The sequence below is a fragment of the Anguilla rostrata genome, chromosome 13 (assembly GCF_018555375.3).
Source record: "Anguilla rostrata isolate EN2019 chromosome 13, ASM1855537v3, whole genome shotgun sequence".
NCBI lineage: Eukaryota > Metazoa > Chordata > Actinopteri > Anguilliformes > Anguillidae > Anguilla > Anguilla rostrata.
Genome location: NC_057945.1, coordinates 31633634 through 31642309, shown reverse-complemented (window position 1 = coordinate 31642309; position 8676 = coordinate 31633634).

Sequence of the window (8676 nt, the reverse complement as noted above, 5' to 3'; positions counted from 1 at the left end):
AGGGCAACGCAGGCTAATTTTGGGCAGGCTCTCCCCTGGAAGGAGGGTTTCAGACAGCGGGGTATCTCCCGTTCGGCCCGAGACCTGTGGTCCATCAGTGGCAGAAGGGCTGGCCGTCCGGGCCTCTGGAGGTGGATTCCGGAGGCAGTCAGCCAGCTATAGTCCAATTGCGCTTGTGTGCTGCCCTCCAGAACTCACTAAACACTGGGGTTATGGGACGGGTCTTCTGTAACGACACTGCATTACAAAATGGGGTGAAAAACGAGGAGAGAAACTTCCGTGTGACCAGCAGACTTGGGCCCATATTTATCAAGAGTCACTGGGTAAAATACGGGCTCCAGGTGTTCAAAAATTCAAAGTGTGATGGAAATTTTGTTCTAGTTGTTTACCAGATAATAAAAACAAATTATCCAGATTCCTTAAAGATAAAATTGCTCCTACTGATAGGCATTAAAGAGCCCACATGAGCTCCCCTAAACTGGACAGGGGTTATGAAAAGGTGGCACACCTTTCGTTAGAAGGACATATGACAACAGGAGTTATTAAGATGAGATCACGGGGTACGTGGACGAGCCTGACAGCCTCGGATCGAATCCGAACCGCGCCAGTGCCGACTGAGGTCGGTAGATCCACAGGCAATGTGAAGATGGCAATAGCGTCGCCCAGGCAATGGCAGGGTTCTGTCAGATAGTGCTCCACATCACTGCTATCTAGTGACCCCTGCTGGTCAATAAGGCGTGCATCAATTGCAGTCAAAGCTGCATATGAAAGGTCTTCCTGTGACTCAGCTCTGTACAAGCTTAGCTGTAGTCCGTGGTATGTAGCTGTAGCTGTAGTCCATGTCCGACACCATGCGTTTCGGAGCAGAACCGTGGATGGGGGGGGGGGGGGGGACTGGAGGGGGCAATCACCTTACCAAAAAAATAAGTAAGAAATAAATACGTAAGAAATGTTCAGGTAGACTGTCCATTATGGTGGTTGGCAGCAGGACCGTTAGGCCCCACTGCATCCATTGGAATATGCCATTTTATACAGCCATTCATTTTGCTGTACTTCCTGATACAATACGTCACTTAAGACTAAGAAAGAAAAAGACACTCTCAAGCCTAGAGATCAAAGAAAAGATCATTTTTTTGGAGGGGGCAATCACCTTACAGAGAAAAAAAAAAAACGTAAGTCAGGTAGACTGTCCATTATGGCAGCTGCACCATTAGGCCCCCTGCATCCACAGGAATATGCCATTTTATGCAGCGATTCATTACTTACCGATACAATACGTCACTTAAGACTGAGAAAGAAAAAGGCACTCCCAAGCCTAAACGACTGCCTGCTCAGTCAGTCAGGCCCATGAAGGGCTTTAAGGCTGTCAGATCTTTGTCCTTGACTGAGGCGGAAGACCTTGTGCATTTCCTCCAGGGAAATGGCTCTCAGTGGTGAACTGCACTGACATGCTGTTGTCTCACTATCACTCCGGAGTAATTGCTCCTGTTCAATTACAAATGATCAAGTGGGCTTTTTTTTTTTCTGTACGGCCTACATCCGAGCCAGTTCCTTACAGCCCAACTACACCGTTTTTTTCCAAATAAAGAAATAAATTAATTCTGTAAAAATATATTTTTAATTGCTGGATTTAAGGCAAATATATTTTTAATTAAATATGGGTTAATTTCAACCAAATTTTTTAGCTTCTCACACACACAGAAAAAGGTTTTTCATGAAACACACCATCACCTCACTAGGATGCATAAGGATACTCAGCTGCACTGAACAAATACTACCTATTTCTAATGCCCTTCTAACAATGCTCTCAAAACCACTCACCGATGAGACACACAGACACAGACCTCTACAGCAAATGGCTTGTCTTGCTCTTTTTTTTTTGTTTCTGTTTTTTTAATTTGGGCACTTCAGGTAGGAGAAATCCCATTCCAGGGAAAAATCCTCCCCCAGAGGAGTGGAGCGTACCAAATCCCTGCCAACGGAATCCCGCCATCCCTCACGGAAAAACAATAACAGATGGAAACAATGAACAGCACCGCCCTCCTCTGCATTTAGATGCCAAATTATCATGTATTCCTTTATAAAAATGATATGGAACACATGCACATTTAAATATGACAAAAAATAGCTGAAAACAGAGGGGGGGGGGGGCAAGTTGCTGTTTTTATTTCTCTCTTTATTTTTTTATGACCATGCCCACCCCTCCCCCCCCCCTCTCCTCTGGGTAGAGACGCATGCCAGGCAGGCTTCAGACAAATGCACCATCCATGTGGATGAAACAAGCTGGAACAACGCGATGCGTGCTCAGTGCAACTCGGAGAGCTGCTGAAGAGGGCATTATCTAAAGAGGGTGCAATATTCCAGCAAGCTCAACAGGAACAGCTGAAGGCTGCAGCAGAGTGGGGGGGGGGGGGTGCTCATAATGAAACAGCAGAATGCCTGGCCTCTGCAAAGCAAAAGCTTTCCTTTCCAAATTAGTCGCCCCCTCTCTGCTCCTTAGCAATTTAGGGGAGCTTACTGATCAAACTTGAGTAGTGTGATGAAAGGTAGAACACGTGTGCACATGCACGTGGGCAAACACAAACATGCACAAGCTCATGTACATGCGCGTACACACACATGCATAAGCATACACATGCACGCACACACACACATACAAACACACACACATTATCCAGTGATCACTATATCAAGTAGAGGTTGGAATACCCTGCCGATGCAAGACGGACCAGGTACCTGCAGTCTGCCTGCACCAACTGCGCATGGAGCGATCTGCTTTGACACAATGACTGCACAGCTCAGCTGGTCAACTGCAGAGTAACAGCATGGACTGCTGGGAAAAAGGTACACATCCGCACACTCTAGTGATGAGCTGGGACTACAAATACTGGACTGGAGTATTTTAACACAAAGACTAGAATTTACAAACCAGAGAATATACAAAAAAAAGCAAAGACTTTTTCATTAATGCCTACGACAAAGGAACAAATGACTTCACGCAGTGATAGATGGTTCTGTTCACTTGAAAAAATAACAAATCATTTGATATTGGAACCCAAACAAGTCCAAGCAGTCTGGCATTTTCAGTCCTTTTTTTTTTTTTGTTTTTTTACAAGGGGGGGGGGGGGGGGGGTTGTGTTGAACAGCTTGCTCATTAATTAAACCACAATACTGAACAGTTGGACAGGAGCCGGTGGGATATAAGGTGACATTGCCTTGTAGTCTGAGACCATTTTATTTTTTTTCTCCCACAAAAAACTATCCATCCTTCTGTGAGACATTTTTATTGGAGGAGTGTGAGCCTGTACGAAGTCTCCCCACCGACATGAACGGGCTTTTATCGTACAATTACAAAACACTACGCAAAATCGATGCAGCGAATGTTAGTCTGCCGGAATTTTCCCCCGTTTCTGAGGGAGAAATGTAAATGCGGGGTGTGCGAGACAGCCCCCTGTCAGTCCTCAGCGTGACTGGAGAGAGAGCCCCCGCGCTTCGGCGGGGGAAAAAAACGCCTCTCATTTGCACCGGCGCGCCCAGAGTGTCTGCCTAATATGTTAAAGCAACACGCGCGCGGGGCGCTCGGCTGCTGCCAATTAGCGCAGCTTTGGGGCTCCAGAACGACGTCCTCTTTCTGAAGGGGAAACCGGGAGAAAGCCGCGTCGCGTGTTCAGCCGACAGCGAGCGCCGACAGCCCGTTAAATTTAACGACACCACTGCACTCGAACGCGCCATCAAGAGCTCGTTTGAAAGAAAAAAAAACACACGGTTACCTTGTTCAGAGCATTAACTTCTCAGTGTAACGGGTGGGGGACGGAAATGGGATTCCAGCAAGTTTCGGAAATGAGTAGGCAAAAAAAAAGACCGCACAAAACACCTCAGCCTTAATCTGTTTCAGAGAGCTGTGTGTGCTAGCTACCAGAACAGACAGTACTGACACACATGGCACTATTCAAAAAGACAGCCTGACTTTGCTGTGGGTGACATCACTGAGGAGGTAAGCTAACCTGTGGCCTGCAGGTTACACCATGTCAGATTACTAACTGCCTGTACAGTAGAGACACAGAATGAGTCCTCTCTTAAAGGCAGCCCACAGAGACCCTGGGCACAGCCCGCTGCCAGTCTTCAGCCCGAGGGAAGCTCCCTGCGCAGCACATCTCCAAAAAATGATTTTTTTTTTCTGCTGAAGCAAGACGCCCTGATGCACACTTATTAAAAATTAATCATCTCAAATTAGAATCGCTTGGCTGTCATGAAGAAGATGCAGTGCCTCCACCACCCAATACCAGATCCTGGTGTATTTTAGATCATGTTCTGCTGATATCTCTTGTTTGTTCCACGGGGGTGGCTAAACCCTTTTTCGATACCTCCGTGTCGATACCACAGATGTGCTGCTCCAGAGGTGTCGAGACCGGTCCTGGGGGGGGGGGGGGGGGGGCACGCAGAGTCTGCTGCTTTTTTGGTACATCTCAGCACTTAAGCAATTAATTCAGGTCATTGATTGGCTAAAGAGGCCTTACACCTCCTTTCACAGGTCTAAATGGGCTGCTGACGGAAAGGAAAGCACAAAACCTGCATACAGTGCAGTCCTGCAGGACTCCAGCCTCATGCCCCCTGTTGTAAATACTGACTGATAGGACTGGATGGCTCAATGTACCTAGCCCTGGAATTTGTTTGGACCACTGAGCTCGAAAGCATTATGATTTGTTGGCTTACTGCGTCCGTGAAGGCATGCAGCCGAATAGCTAACCTAGCTAGGGAAACGTCAGGTTCATACAGCCAATACAATTCCTGTGTGGACACTGAGAACAGCGGTCTTAGACCCAGAAGGGCCAGAGAACGCAAACGTTAACAAGGGAACCGGTTCGGTCTGTCGGCCATTTTCCGCACACTTGTCAGCGATCTCACGGCGAGCATTTAACACAGTTTGACGCGCTTTCGCTGGGCTGTTTCTGAGCACCGCTAAGCAGTTTTCCCTGTGACTGTCGACTAAGCACCGCTCAAGGTGTTCTGCTAGCGGCAGGCCCACTCACAGCACTCTGAAGAGTCCTTAGCGAATTCATTCTTCCCCAATGACATTACAGTATAGAAGTGATATCTGTCACCAACTGTCACTAATCACATCGTTTACCTTTCAGTGCACGATGGGATGAAGGTATGTGTTCAACTCAAAAACACAAAAACACAAATAAGACATTCAAATTATTGCTCGGGAATTATTCACCTAGACTAAAAATGTATGCCACTATTTTTTTTTAAAACATTGGTTTACAGCACACTTTATAACTGCAAAAGCTATTTCCCTTTGGATTTACCGTCATACCACTTACCACTGGAGCCTTTATTTTCCTTATCTCATGCATGAAGATGTATTACACAAGGCCAATTTAAACATAAATCTACAAGAACAGCTGCAAGGAGTGAGCAAATGGAAGTTATATACTGTTATGTGCCAAACCTAGCCTTTGAAAAATCTATTTTCAGCCTCCCGAAGCGCATCTGGCTCAGTTTGTTTCTCCGTCACAAGAGCTAAGGCCACATCATATAGGCTAACGTGAAAACAACGCATGTCCAAACATACACGCGTCTATAAGAGCAGAATGCAGAAAACCCAAGGCATACTCTGACATGTAGTAAGCTTACTTCAGGCCTTGAGCACTTGCAAGCAAACTCCAGTTTGAAACAGTTAGCCTGTTGGATCAAGACTGTGATGATGAGGCACCAGTACAGAGCACATCTTTCCGTTTACAAACCAAACACTTACAGCTACAAACAGCTACTGTGGCAATCCATAGATTCAGACTACCAAGTTTATATTTTATCGCATTAGCATAGCTCAAGCGAATCCATGTGAATCTGTTACGACTAAAATGTGGACTCCAACGGTCCTGCTTACTCAAAAGCGGCATTTATTTTTTGGCTTAAGAACAGATTACCACACATATCCGTCAACCCCAAATCAAATCTCAGCTTTAGTCACAGGAAGAAGCTTACATGTGACCACGGGGAACTACGCGCGGGTTTATGCGCTTACTCCAGCAGCATAAAGATGGCTGCCGTCATTTGCATCATTACACATATTTCAACATGAACAGCTTGCCCGAACCACGGCTCTGCCTATATATGGGCCAATACCTGAGATGCTATCTAGGCCTGGCCTGAACAATGGAAGCCATTTGAGCTTATCTGGGAATGCCGTCTCCACGACAGCAGGCAGAGCTTCAGCTGGCATTCGAGCTCACGTCGTTTCAAAAAAGCTTTTGTTTCCTCGTGTCATGTGACGAGGGCTCCCGTTTTAATGAACCCAGTGATGCAACCAGACCCCTGTCTCAGCCATGCCGACTGAGACCATTCCAAGCCTGATGACATCACCACCCCGACATCATCGCCACCCCGATCCTGGTCAGGAAAAACCCGGAGTGTGAGAGCAATTGCTCGGGGGACAGTACCATCGATTGCAATTACGTGACTCAGTACATCATTCAGCAACAAAGACAGGGAGTAAAATGCACTGTTGAAAATTGCAATGTGCTCTCGGAACAGATAGCCTAACCGAAGAACAAAAAATTTTAATACGATTTAAATACAATTCTAGCAATCCCTTTTTTTCCCCCCAAATTTGATCTTATTACGCAATTAAAATACAAGCTTTCTCCGTTGTCTGTATAAAGAGTTTTTTTTTTTAAATGCCCTCGAGCAAATGGAGAACGGTCACCGCTAATGAAAGCTTGCTCCAGCGTTTGTCTCCCTCTCTCTCATCCTCGCTCGCCCTCGTCCTCCCTCTCGTTTGATCCATATTAATGAGAGGCGAGTAAATAGCCCGCTGCTGAGAGGAGCCCTGCTGCTGAAACAGCTCCACTGACTGCTTTAAAAATGACAGCCTTTGCCGCGCTCACAATTATCCCTCCGAGGATGCGTCTTCTTTCCCACATCACAAAGGGAGAGAATGGAGGTTCGCCATCATTCATTAAAGGACAAGCAGATGCTTGTGAAAACCGCAGCACAATGGAAAGGTTATTTCACTGAAGACAATATCATTTACGCATCGCCACGGCGATGAGAGCTGTTCAAGCAGAGCTTAACTTAACAGGTTTTTTTGGTGACAGCGCTGTTGCATCTACTGTGACATATTTAAGGCTTAACACGCTGAAACATTTGTTTGAATGCATTAATAGCAACCGCAGTGCGATTCATTATTTATCAGGCTCGGAAGGTCGAACAAACACACCTTGTGATTCTGCCACTGCATAATTAAACAGCACACCTGTCAAATGTCTTTTTGTATGCTAAACACAGCTCTTACTCAATTTGCTGCCTTTAACTGAATGCATGTTGGAACATTAAAAATGCTACAGCAATAAGATCTGATTTATTCTGGTGGCAACTGCGCTGGCGTTCAGAAAAAAAGAAAAATAAAAACCTACAAATGAAGCTATGCACTAGGGACCCACAGACATACTGAGGTTATGGTTATAATTATAACTCTCGCAATGTTTAATTATGTGGCTTTATGAAGCTATTTATACATCCATTTATAATGCGGAAAACTGTCTTCAATGCAAGAGCTCATAACCGCTAAAAATAGATTTGCAAACAAAACAGATCAGGGGTTCTTGAACTCAATCCAGTGGACCCGCCGTTTATGGTGTCTGTTACAGTCAATCTCTTGATCAATCAGGGTTTTTGTAAACATGCTTAATGTTTTCCATGTGTAACTTATTTAAACAATGTAGGTTTGGCCCATGGCCAACTGCTTTGTCTTTGAACACTGTAGTTCACACAAATGGTCTTGCTTCGGTAACTAGGTGTCCTGTTTTTCCAGCACCAATTGTCCCCTTTCAGTCTGTAATTTAATTTAATAAACTTTAAAAAACTGTAACCCCCCTCCCTAAAGAAATCGTTTGACTTATAGCACATTACATTAAATGAAAGCATTAATTCATCAGATTCATTAAAAACCCTGGAATATGAATGCAGGATATTTATTCTATGGCATGCACAGCCATTTCTGGTATAATGTGGCCTTAAGACAGTAATTCATCCTTCAGCAGACATTTAAAGTGTCTAATTAAGAACTATTAACAGCTTACATTTCAGAGGTTGCAATTATGCTTGGAACAAGCCCGATAACCCTTGAAATAGATCATCTTATGCTCTGGAATACACTTTCAGTGAAGTAACCAACTGAAGACATATTTCCCCTGTGCACAAAATGCCCTTCAGACGGTTTTTTTTAAACAACATCAAGCTCTAAACTTTTAAGTGTTCATCATACACAGCACTATGGTAATTCATTGGCAGGCTTCAAATGTTGAAAATTACTGACACATTACATCGGAAATCCAGCGTGTAAATATAACAACCGAAACATCTCCCGTCCCAACAAAGAGGTAGAACATATAGTGGGGCAACTGCAACCAATTTAGAGGATATTAAACCGCAGGTTAAAACGCCTAGACCACGGAACTGCATTAAACAGAAACAGCTGCGTTTATCTCACATACAGTTCTCCGGTCTAGACTCTAGAGGTTAACTCTGCCAGGCTGACTGCAATTGTCCCAATGGCCAACTATGCGACTGTTTCATTGTTGCGTTAAATCATAAAATAGTTTCAGTGGAAATTAAATGTTTATAAAACAGTGGTGGAAGTTTCTAATAACTTTCTAATAAGAAGAACTG